At 34.7% G+C, this 13,098-nt stretch overlaps 1 protein-coding gene across 4 annotated transcripts in view; it reads right to left on the reverse strand.

Annotated features, from left to right (window-relative positions):
• Positions 1-13,098, reverse strand: part of FBXW7 (F-box and WD repeat domain containing 7) — a 205,389-nt gene that overhangs the window by 125,372 nt on the left and 66,919 nt on the right. The gene's annotated exons all lie outside the window — the stretch shown is intronic.

Raw genomic sequence — 13,098 nt, forward strand, 5'->3', positions numbered from 1 at the left:
AACCTCAAACAGTTACACAAAGGACTAGTTTCTTATAAAGGTAAACATATACCTACTATATGATTCCACTATTGCACTCAGAGGAAAAAGGAAAGCACATGTCCACATGAAAAAATCCATGCAAATGTTTGTAGCCGATTTGCAATAGCCAAAAACTGTTAATAACCCAACGCAGCAACAGGTAAATGGAAAATAAATTGTGATGTATAAAACCAAATCAAAATTTTAGTATTCCATAATAAAAAGGGACAAAGTATTGATAGTCTATCCAACAATATGGATAAATCTCCAATTTATTAAGCTGGGGGAAAGAAGCCAGAGAAAAGAGGAGACATATTATATGATTCTACTTATATAACATGCAAGAATATACAAACTAACCTGTAATGACAGAAAGGAAAATCAGTGTTTGCCTGGAAAGTGGGGGAGGGGAGGGAGGAATTACAGAGTTATAAGGAGGCTTTTGGGGGTGACGTATATATTCATCTTGAATGTGGTGATGGCTTCATGAGTACATACATGTGTCAAAACTCATCAAATTATGCATGAATTACATCTAAATAAAACTGAACTTTTTAAATTTAAAAATTAGAACATGGAAATGAAGCAGAGAAATTAAAATGTGAAACCTATTTTTTTGGTAGAATCTTAATAAACAGTCTGGAGACAAAGTAAAGAATCCCAAAGACAACTCGAAAGATTAAAGATGTTACACTGACACTGTAATACAATTTAAAATGCATTCAATATATGTATTTGGTCTTTGGCCCCAGTTTCTGGCAAAAGCCTGTGACTTCCCTGAGTGATAAAAGTGTCTTTTGTTATTCATTCTCCGATACCAACTAGGTGTCCTACCAATTCAATTCAATTCTGATACTAACCAGAGTTAGTGTCAGAATGCACAAATTAAAGGTACAATCCTTCCATTCTGACACTACCTCTGTCAAAGCCCCTTTCAACCAATCCTGAGTTTATGCTCATGAGGTGACTCAAAGTGGTATTACAGAGCTTCAGGATGGGGGTTGGTCACTAGAAAAACTTTCAGCCCCACCTCTCAATCTCCAGGGATGGGAGAGGGGCTGGAGATTAAATTCGATCACACAAAACCAATGGTTTAATCAATTACCCCTACATAATAAGACCTTGATAAAAACACTAAACATTGTGGCTCAAGGGAGCTCCCTTGTTGGTGGACGCATTGATATGGTAGGAGGTGGCATTCACAGAGAGCATGAGGAGAGGACATGGAAGCTCTGTATGGCCCCTACCCTCACCCTAGACCTTGCCTATTCCTGTCTTCCATTTGGCTGTTTCTGAGCTGTATCCTTTAAAATAAAAGTATAATCCTAAGTACAGAGTTTTCAGCGAGTTCTGTGAATCATTCTAGGGAACCATCCAATCTTTCTAGTTGTAGAAACCTCTGAATTTGTAAACAGGTCAGACAAGAGCAGGTAGCTTGGGGAACACACTTGTGGCTGGCATCTCAAGTAAAGGCAGTTTTGTTGGAAACCTTGCCCTTTAACTTGTGGGATTTATCATTAACGATAGTTAGTTTCCAAACTGAGTTAAACTGAATTGTAGGACACCTGAGAATTGGAGCTGGAATATAGATATTAACTGTGGAATTTAGGAAAGATTTCTGGTTAGAAGGTAAAGGAAAAGGGTAGGAATATAGATATTAACTGTGGAATTCAGGAAAGATTTCTGGTTAGAAGGTAAAGGAAAAGGGTAGTGGTACTCAGTTTCCACTGGACTTCTCCACCACTCTTATCCTCCCCAACACCATAAAAAGGAGAAAGTTCAGGAGACTTTTGTAAGTTGACGTTTAAAATAAACTTTCTAAGCAGATTGACACAGTGGTCAAAAATAAACTTTACTAGTTTATGAGGCACATTTCTTTTCACCTTCAGAGAGAGTGCCTAATAAATTTCTGACTTTTTTAATATTTTTAACTCTCAGAGATAAAAGATATGTATCAACTTAGTCAACTAAAAAGAATGAACCAGATGTGTATGAGCCATCATAACACTGAGACATTATTAGGAAATCAACACATCTGGGCTCTAGGTCAAACAAACCTCAGTAGGCAATATTATCTTAGGCAAACCACCATCTCATAAACAGCCATTTGCTCATTTTAAAATGACAGCATAATAATCTCATGTTGGATTGCTACCCTAGTCCCATCTCTGTATAAACCAGCTCTATTAAGAGTCAACTGACTTCTAACTGGAAAGAACTGCTTACAGGGTGGATATGACAAGAAACAAGTCCAAAAATCAAACAGAGAAAGAGGGAGAGAGAGACAGACAGAGAGAGACAGAGAGAGGAAGGTGGGAAGGTGGGAGCTTGTGATTGGAAAACCACCCCAGTTATGTTTGGTTTGCTATGTCACTTCTATGGGTCACTGGAAAGTCTTAGCGTGTGATGAGAGACTGATAAGCAATTCAATCTTTTCCACTTTGTAGCACAGCTGAAAGCAAAACCAATACAGCCCTAACATAGCTAGACAACCACAATTAAAGTGTTCCCCAACTGGTATGATCAACTTATGGAAATTAGGATCTAGTTACTCCTCTGCATATTCACTGCAAGGTGCAGTGAAACAGCCCCAAATGACAGGTGAGAAGTGGTGGTCCAGTGGTAAAGAATCCACCTTCCAATGCAGGGGACACGGGTTCAATCCCTGGTCGGGAACTAAGATCCCACATGCCGTGGGGCAACTAAACCTGCGTGCCACAACTACTGAGCTCGCACGCCTCAACTAGAGAGCCCACGCTTTCTGGAACCCGCGCGCCACAACTACAGAGCCCACGCGCCACAACTAGAAAAGAAAAAAGAACGTGCATGCCACAACTAGAGAGAAGCCTGCACACCACTAAAAAAGTGGTATTCTCTGCTAAGTTACTAGCCAAAATAGTACAGCAAGTTCAGACTACAACATAACTTTACTACCTAAAATAGCATCCCATCTATCATTAATGCCATAAGAAAAATAGTCAAGCCAGAAAGATGACTTCAGGATCATCATATTTTCAAAACTATCAGCAGATCCACTTTTTTCAAACAAGCTTTGGGGCAAATCTCTTTGAGGCAAATAAGTTGCTACAATACCATAGCCAAGTTAACTACAAGAGTAGCCAAAACATGCAAAGAGCAAACCCAACAGTCATTCCTAAGATTCTTTTTATAGACAGCAATTAATTCAGTTAACCCTGGTGATAAATGGGGAGTCATATCATAGGCAGACTGACCTTACATTCATACAGCAGTGATTCCAAACCATGGGGGAAGTGTGGTTTGAAAAAGCACAGTCAATACTACAATAAAAACACCAATTTTCTTTGTACTACAAAGTACAGAAAGTAATACTTTATAAATCCCTAATACTAACACCTTCCAACTGTGGATAATAATAGGTAAGGATGGGGGAGGGCAGAACCTTCTGCCATAACTATAAAATGGAGTGTAACAATGGTTTTAATAGGTATTAAGGGAGGGGGAAAGGAGGGAATGCAGGAAAGAAAAATGGCCTAGGGCACTGACTTGCCTATTTCGAAAAGTCAGGGATGAGTTAAACTGTAAACTCTCTCCAATGGCATCCCTGTATAATAACCGTGATTCAAATGGGAAACCCTAAGTTATCCAAAAATAAACTATGGTCATGATATGCTACTTTTTAAAAAAGCAAAGTGTATGACATATTATTAAAATAGTCATATCAAAAACATTAAAAATTTTTTTTTACTATCCAGAACAAATTCTGTGGAATTTATATTTTATCATAAAGTTTCTAATTATATTGGAGCTAAAATTGCTAATTTCCATAGCAAATAGATTCGGAGAAGTCAGAAATCCTCAAAAGCAAGATCTGGGGATGTAATACACATAAATATACATTACTATATAAATAAATATGTACTATACCTATTCTGAGTTAAAGAAGTAACAATACTAAACAAATTGAAAATGTTTACTTTATGCTATTCATAAGATAGTGATATTCAACCATTTCCTCCCAAAAGAACCTTCTGCAAACAAAATCTTAAATGGAACTATAATATTTGAAAGATATGAACAATGTTGTTAGTGTAAAGTTATGTTGAGCTATATTTACTTACATAAAGAGAATTAATAAAACAATGTGGCTGTCTAATAAATGTAAAAATATGTAGTCATGAGTTTTTATCAGTTTCAGCAATTTATTTCTGTATTGTTTGGGTTAGACTATATTAAGAAAATCCTGATACATAAAGATAAGTACCTGAATAAGAAATTTCTAAAAGATACACTGGAACATTTCAATCCAAAGCTAAATCACTAACAATTTCCAACAACTGTTAACTTATTATAAATGTATAAAACTAAACACTCCAAATTTAAAATGAGTACTAATATTATCTGTAATACAATATGCTCGAAATATTTACAGATTCATTAACTACACAACGACTATATACATTATTGACAAAGCACAAAAAGAACACAGGAGCTGTATACGCATCTGAGTCTCAGCCACGTTTAGCTAAGCCCACACCCTCCAGTCCCCTCACCTATGCAGTAGAGTCATCATTCTTAAACTTTACATACAGAATATATCCAGTTGGAAAACTTCCTTAAAAAACACTGGTGAGTTTAAAACTTTCTTTTAAATGACACTGAGAGATGGAAAAGAACTCCTAACATCCAGGAACTTGCCTAGTACCATCTGCCAGCCTTGATATTCTTCTGCTGAACATAAAACAATTTAAAAGAACATTCGCATTAGACGTGGTCACTCTGATCAGGATGGACCAAGACTACAACAAGACCACTCAGTAATCAGATCTGAACACAGGCAAAATATGAACACTCTCCAAGCCACAAAATACCAAACATCCCCCTCTTACAGAAAGTATGAGTGAATGCTGCTTCTTTAACAATTACAGCTTTAGTCTCACTTTATTCTGCCATCCCTATAGATAAGACTTGTTGGGGTACGAAATCATAAAGCTGTTCCTGCTTTTCGACAGTACCCAATCCAGAGTGGACTTCTGCTACCTTGGACCATTCCCAAAATCACTCAACCAAAGCCCAAATCCTTTAAGTCCTGACACCCTCTTACTGGGACCCCATGGTCTCCCATAGTGTGTGTTCTCCCGTGCTGCAATGAGTAATACACCCAACTTGCCCAACTGCAGGTGTGCTTCTGGTGCTCTTTGCTGGAGGGCATTGACAATACATTTAGAAGAAAGCAGGAAATGCTTTTAAAAAGCTGCTCTGACAGCACAAGTTAATATACTAGTGGTGTCTAACACTTTAAAATTTGATATACCACAACTGTTTTAAATTTGTGGTTAATTTAAAGTTGTGTTTTTAAATACCGTAAACACTAAAACAGTGTAATAACTGATTCAAGCAAGAATCATCAATAGATGATAAAACTGTTGGATGAAAACTTGGGAGGAAACGTATTCACATGGCCTCAAAGTATCACCCTCAGGTTACTTATAAGCAATAAGGGAGAAGTAGCTTTATAATAAAGAAATCTGGCCATCACCACCTTGAGAAAATAATCAAACTTATCATGAACAATAATGAACCAAACTGGTATGTGTGATACACTGAAAAGCATACACTATCACCTATGTTGTAGTTTTGCCAAAATGTTTTAACCTGAATCCAATCATAAGGAAATACTCAGAAAAATCTGAAAATGTAAAATTGCCTACAAGGCAACTAGCTGGGACTCTTTAAAATGTCAGTGCCATAAAATACAAAATAAAGGCAAGAGAGTGTTTCAGATTAAGAGAGACTAAAAAAACCCATTATAACCAAACACGAGTGATCCTGGATTAGATCCTAGATTGGGCAGGCAGCAGGTGGGGGTGGGGATTATAAAAATCTTTAGAAAGCAATTAGGAAAATTTGAAAATGGACAGTATTATTAGATTTTATCAAATCAAGGCTAATTTTCATGGGTACAATAATGATACTGTTGTTATACATTTTCAAAAATCTTATTTTTATATCATACATGCTTAGTATTTAGCAGTTAAGTGTTAGAATGTATAAAACTTTTTTTTTCCAGCTTTGAGATATAATTGACATATAGCACTGTATAAGTTTAAGGTATACAGCAAAATGATTTGACTTACATACATCATGAAATGATTACCACAGTAAGTTTAGTGAGCATCCATCATCTCCTACAGATGCAGAATTAAAGAAACAGGAAAAAAAATTTTCTTTGTGATGAGAACTCTTAGGATTTACTCTCTTAACAATTTTCATATATAACACACAGTGGTGTTAATTATATTTATCATGTTGTACATTATACCCCTAGTACTTGTCTTATAACTGGAAGCTTATACCTTTTGACTGCCTTCATCCAATTACCCTCCCCACATACCCCACCTCTGGTAACTACACATCTGTTCTCCTTTTCTATGTATGTATGTTTGTTAGTTCGTTTTTGAAGTATAACTGACCTCAAGCACTACGTTCGTTCCTGTTAACATAGTGAATCAGTTTTTCTATACATTTCAGGATGATCACCATGTTAAGTGTAGTTACAATATGTCACCGTACAAAGATATTACATAGTTAACGACTATATTCCCCACAATGTTCATTTCGTACCCATGACTCATTTATTTTGCAAATGGAAGTTTGTACTTCTTAATCGCCCTCACCTAGTTCTTTCCTCCAACCCCCTCCTCCCTTCTGGCAACCACCTGCTTGCTCAAAACTTACTTTCTAAATGTGTAATCAAAAGAAGATTATATGTGTATATGTAAATGTAGATATGGATATGAATAGAAATAGAGATACAGACTGGAAAAAATGTGGCAAAATATTAACAAAATGTTAACAACTGGTTGACTCTAAGTGAAGAGTATACAGGTGTTCACTGTACTATTTTCTCAACTGTAGGTTTGAAATTTTTTAAACAAAAAGAAAATAAACATCAAACGCTTTTTATCTAAAAAACTTTAGTCTATAGAATCTGTAAAATATTTGCTTCCACAGAGTAGTCTGGAAACCAGTAATATAATTTATCAATATTTTCCATTTCTATATTGAAACAATATAGAAATACCACGTACAATATAAAACACCATTTAAAAAATTTTTTTTAACTGGCAACAAACTGGGACAATGTTTTTGAAAGAGATGTAAAATCCAAAGGATTAAAATGATAACCAGATTATATTTTTTAAAGACAATTTTAATAGAAAAAATGGGAATATATAAGTAGACAACTCACAGTAGAAAGAATTACCAAAAACTTACAAAAAGGTGTTTAGCCTCACCAATAATTAAGAAAATGCAAACCAAAACAATGAGAATATATTTTTCAGTTAAAAGATTATCAAAAACAACATCAAGTATTAATGGGGAGGTAGTGAAATGGATATACCCATCCACTGATGACAGTAACACATGAAGGACAATTTCACAGTATCTATTACATTTTTTTAATGTTTATTATACAGCAGTTATACTTTTTGTTAGCTACCCTAATATTCAAGTAAACATAACAAGGTTGCTTGTTGCAGCCTTGCTTATGATACCAAGAACTTCAAAATTACGTTAATCTAGCAATAAGAGAATGGCTAAACATTAAACTATAGTACAACCTTCATATGGAATCCTAAGAAGAAGTCAGAATAAGTCAGATATTAGGTCCTAATACCTAAGTATTAATGTGGTAGTGACAACAAATTTTCTAACCAAAATTCATTCTCGCTTTCCATAGTAACGGCAATGTAGCAGGGCACTCTGCCTTACAATTACACCTAAATTCTCATCAAAGGAAAATGAATTTTAGAAACAATGTGTGCCCTTCTGCAGTGGGCATTTTAAGAGAGTGGGTATGCAGATTATTTCTCCTTCCTAATACAGTTGGAACATGAAAATAAAGCACAAGGATGAAGGACCTAAAAGATGAAAGCAAACTGGGTTCCCAAATGAGCACTTGAAAAAGTTTCATTGCCAGTTTGAAAATGTGAAAAATTCTCCAATGGTAACCTCATTATAACTAGAATCAAAATCTAAATTCCTTAAATTTTTATCCAGGCCATATATAATTGCTTTGAGTATATAATTTGCTTTCCTTTTCAATCTCATCTCCAACCACTGGGCTCCAACCTCATTGCCTCCTCTTAATAAGCATACCAGACATTCCCACAACAGTGCCCCTACTTGAATTGCTCTTTCCGCCAAACCCTCATAAGGTTCTCTCCATGCCTTTAATCAGATCTTTGTTCAAGTGCCACCTCTTCAGAAAGACACAGTCTCTGTCTCTCTAAACCGTCCCCCACCAAGCCCATCAGACTGCACTTGCATCTGTGCTCTATCCTTTTAATAGGGGCACATCTAAGTTTTAAGGGGCCTGAAGCTTCTAAAAACTGGAGGATTTAAAAGAAAGAATACAAAATTAGAAATGAAAGTGAATACATATATGAAACGTGAAAAAATAACAAAATACTAATTTTTAAAAGACTGACAAATACCATAAATAAATCCAGAAAAATAACACGTTAATTAAATGTCTGACACAATTCTGTTACGCCATAATTCCTTTATTTTTTGGTTGAGTACTCTTTGCTTGGCTTTTCATGTGGCAAAATTTTATAATGTTTCCTATACAGAGATTAGGAGGATAATTTAGTCTTTCCTCTAGCATAGTTGATCATAATTTATTTTTTATTCTTCAAAGTTTACAAACTTCGAATTTCACAACCTGTTATTGCGAATGTCGTGTAAATTTTTGAGAGAGTTGACAAATATGAGGAACTCCTATCAAGCTTCTTTCATATATAAACTTGAGATTTCAATTCAAGTTTTCTTGTGCAGTAACTAATCTTACATACCCTAAATTTAAGACATTCACTGATGATAAGACAATCATCAATGTCATTCTTGGTGGGTTATGAGTTTTATGCTATGTTCACTGATCAGAGATTCTGGTTTCAAACAAGTAAGTTATTTAAATATTTTTCCAATATTTTCATATGATTCATTCTTTTTCATTAATTGGATTATCAAAAAACAAGAGCCTATTACTTCTGTTTATAATTTATTTTTTCCTCTTAAATGAATTACTGCTTTTGCATGATCGAAACATTTTTATGCCACAATTCACTTTGTAATGTCAGAATAACTTCTAATTACTTGTGGCACATCTTTAACCATTTTTGTTTCATATTCCATTAATTTAATCTACATTTTATCTTAATTCTTAAATAAATGTAAATATGACAAAAGAATACACCTTTAACATACTTCCAAATCAGAAGTCTATTATTTCATACTTGCTTTACTAAAGTGTTCCAATAAGCAGATGAAATCACATATTTTAATTTTATTAAATATGCTATCTCAACTAAAATAGGAAAAACATTTGGTGAATATACAATTATACACATTACAATGTGGATTATTTTCTATACAAGAGTACAGACATTTTGAATGAGTAGGATGAAAACTTAATCTTACAGTTTTAGATACGTATCTGTAAACGTTTCCATAGACTTGATTCTGACTTTGTACATTTCAAACCTAGTTTCTCCTTTGCTGCTACTAGTAGTGTACTCATACTTCTAGTAATGACCATCGGAGGACACTTTCATGATGTATATGCGCTCTAGCCTTATACATTCCTGTCACAATGCCTAGAGACACTGGACATTAAGAACACATCCCCACAATAGGACAGCTAGCAATAATTTAATTATACATGGTCATGACTGATCTCCATATAAGTATATACCACTACACCCAAATTAAATGAAATATATCCCCAGCTCAGATTACTTTAGCCAAAACCAAACAAACTGTCTGCTACTTATACCTACAAAAATCTTTAAATCTGTGTTAAAAGATCTTTTCAGACATTTGCCAGGCAATAACTACATAACTGAATGAGAGAAAGAAGTGCTAATATTAAAAGAATTACCCACTGTTACCAGAGTTTTGTCCCAGGAATTCAAATCTTATGTAACATTAGGAGAAGAAAAAAAAATTACTAACAAATTTCAGGAAGTGCAACAGAAAATAAAAAATGGATCTCTAAGAAAGTACAAAGAATATAATCAAAGTATTATTAAATTCACTGTGAGAAAGGTAAGTGAGAGAAGCAGGATTAGAACGTGCCTCACATTAAAATTTAGGCTCAAATCACACTAGTTAGCTCAAAACACTATGCAATTTCAAAACAGGCAATAACAGGAATTTTTTTAACTTATTAAACTGCTATATGCTAAATGGCCATCTGGGTATTTTTCAAATTTGCCTACCATGTATACTGTGAGTTAGGTTAAAACTATTATAGATCAAAAGTTCACATTCCAGTTTAGGAAAGAAATTTGTTTTTATTATATATAAGGTTGTGCTGAGGTAGCAGTAAATGTACAGGGGGAAAAACGGCATCCACCAGAGCTTAAATCAAACAAAATCAAGTTTTCCCTGGCAAGACTATACTACAACATAGGACCACACACACATACACACAAAAAGCTATTATAAGAATCCTACAGTACAAAACTACCATGAACTAAAGTCCTCTTTAGCATCCAAGCAAAAGCATTAAAACAGGGAGGAAAAAGAAGTTCAAAACCTGGGTGACACATAGGTGAACCGAAGACAATTTATACATTTACATTTTTTTTTAAACATCTTTATTGGAGTATAACTGCTTTACAATGGTGTGTTAGTTTCTGCTTTATAACAAAGTGAATCAGCTATACATATACATATATCCCCATATCTCCTCCCTCTTGCGTCTCCCTTCCACCCTCCCTACCCCACCCCTCTAGGTGGTCAAAAAGCACCGAGCTGATCTCCCTGTGCTATGTGGCTGCGTCCCACTAGCTATCTATTTTACATTTGGTAGTATATATAAGTCCATTTACATATTTTTAAATCACTAAATACTTAAGATGTAGCTCTCTTCATTAGTGTAACTAACCCAAGGAAACTAAATGAGGAATAAAACTACTATTTGAAAAGAGAGAAAAAAATCCAGTCCAGTAACCAGATTACATAACAGAAAAATGGATTAACCAGGTAAGCACCAATTACTAAAACAGCTGACTTACCCATAAAAAAATAAAACCAGGAAGAATCAAAAATCCATAAATCCAAAACCTTCCTTCAAAAAATACTCTTGACCAAGATGATTTCACTGGTGAATTCTACCAAACACTTAAGGAAAACATATGCCAGATTTACACAAACTATATATTTGGCATATAAACATATGCCAGTAGTATACAAAATAGAGGAAAAGAGGACACTTTCCAGTTTTGACAAAATTTTCAGCAAATCAAATCCAGTGATACATAAAAACAGTAATACAGTCTGACAAAGTAAAGTTTATCTAGGAATGCAGGGTTGAGTTAACATGAAAAATAATTAATGTAATTCAACCACATTAATAGTTTAAGAGAAAATCTATATGATTGTGGCAATAGATGCAGAAGTCAGTGATAAAATCAAATACCATTAATGATTAAAAACAGACAAACAAACAAAACCATTCAGCAAAGAACTTTTTCAACCAGATGGAGTATCTATGAAAGTCCTATGGTGAACAACATACTTAATAATGAAATATCGAATATATTCTCCCTAAGTTTGGGAGCATGGCAAGAATGTCTGTTCTCATTACTTATATTCAATATTATACTGTAGAAATTCCAAATAAAAAGGTAAGAAAAAGAAAAGCAAAAAGATCAAAAAGGAAGTAAAACTGTCTCTGTTCACATGATTGTTTATGCAGAAAATCCTAAGGAATCTGCCCCACAAAGGTACTACAGACAGGAAATAACAAGCACTGATGAGGATGTGGAGAAACTATAACCCTTGTAAATCGCTGATGGTAATGTAAAATGGTGAAGCCACGATGGAAATCAGTTTAGCAGCTTCTCAAAAAGCTGAACATAGAACAACCATATGACCCAGCAATTCCACTCCTAGATATACACCCAAGAGAACTGAAAAGAGGACTCAGGTACTTGTACACCAAATTTCATTGCAGCATTATTCACAACAGCCAAAAAGTGAAAACAACCCAAGTGTCCGTCAATAGATGAACAGATAAACAAAATGTGGAATACTGCAATGGAACATTATTCAGCCATAAAAAGGAAGGAAATTCTGATGCATGCTCCAACACAGATGTACTTTGAAAACATTATGCCAAGTGAAATAAGCCAGACACAAAAGAACAAATACTGGATGAGAGTCCACTTGTATGAAATATCTAAAATAGGCAAATTCATACACACAGAAAGTAAATTAGATACTACTAGGGCCTGGGAGAGGGGGAAATGAGAAATTATTGCTTAATGGGTACAGAGTTCAGTTTTTTTATCACCTTAAGAAAAAAAAAAAAAACTACCACACATTACTGAGAGAAATGAAAAAACAACCTGAATAAATGAAAGATATACCATGTTCATAAGTTAGAGGACTAAACATTGTTGGGAATTCCCCGGCAGCTCAGTGGTTAGGGCTGAGTGCTTTCACTGCCAAGGGCTCAGGTTCAATCCCTGGTCAGAGAACTAAGATCCCACAAGTGGCACGATGCAGCCAAAAAAAAAAAAAAAAAAAGATTAAATACTGCTTAGTATGTCAATTTGTCATAATAGGTCTTATTATGACATGTTATATTAAATACTGTGTAATACGTCAATTCTTAAAATCTTGATCAGATACTTCACCAAAGATATTCAAACAGTCAATAACACATGAAAAGATGCTCAACATTAACATCAGAGAAATACAAAAACACAACACCCCCAACTTTGTGCTGTTGTTCTCATATATGCATTACAAACCCAAAAATACAGTATTATAAGTTTTGCTTTAATCAGTAATTTTTTTTTAATAATAAAAGTATACAGCGAACCCTTAAACAACACAGATTTGAACTGTTCAGGTCCCCTTATACATCGATTTTTTTCACTAAATATGTACTACACAATCCATGGTTGGTTGAATCCTCAGATGCGGAACCCAGATACAGAGAGTCAACTGTAAAGTTATATTCAGATTATCAACAGTGTGGAGGGTCGGTGCTCCTAATGCCATAATGTTCAAGGGTCA

The sequence above is a fragment of the Balaenoptera acutorostrata genome, chromosome 5, assembly GCF_949987535.1.
Source record: "Balaenoptera acutorostrata chromosome 5, mBalAcu1.1, whole genome shotgun sequence".
Classification (NCBI taxonomy): Eukaryota; Metazoa; Chordata; class Mammalia; order Artiodactyla; family Balaenopteridae; genus Balaenoptera; species Balaenoptera acutorostrata.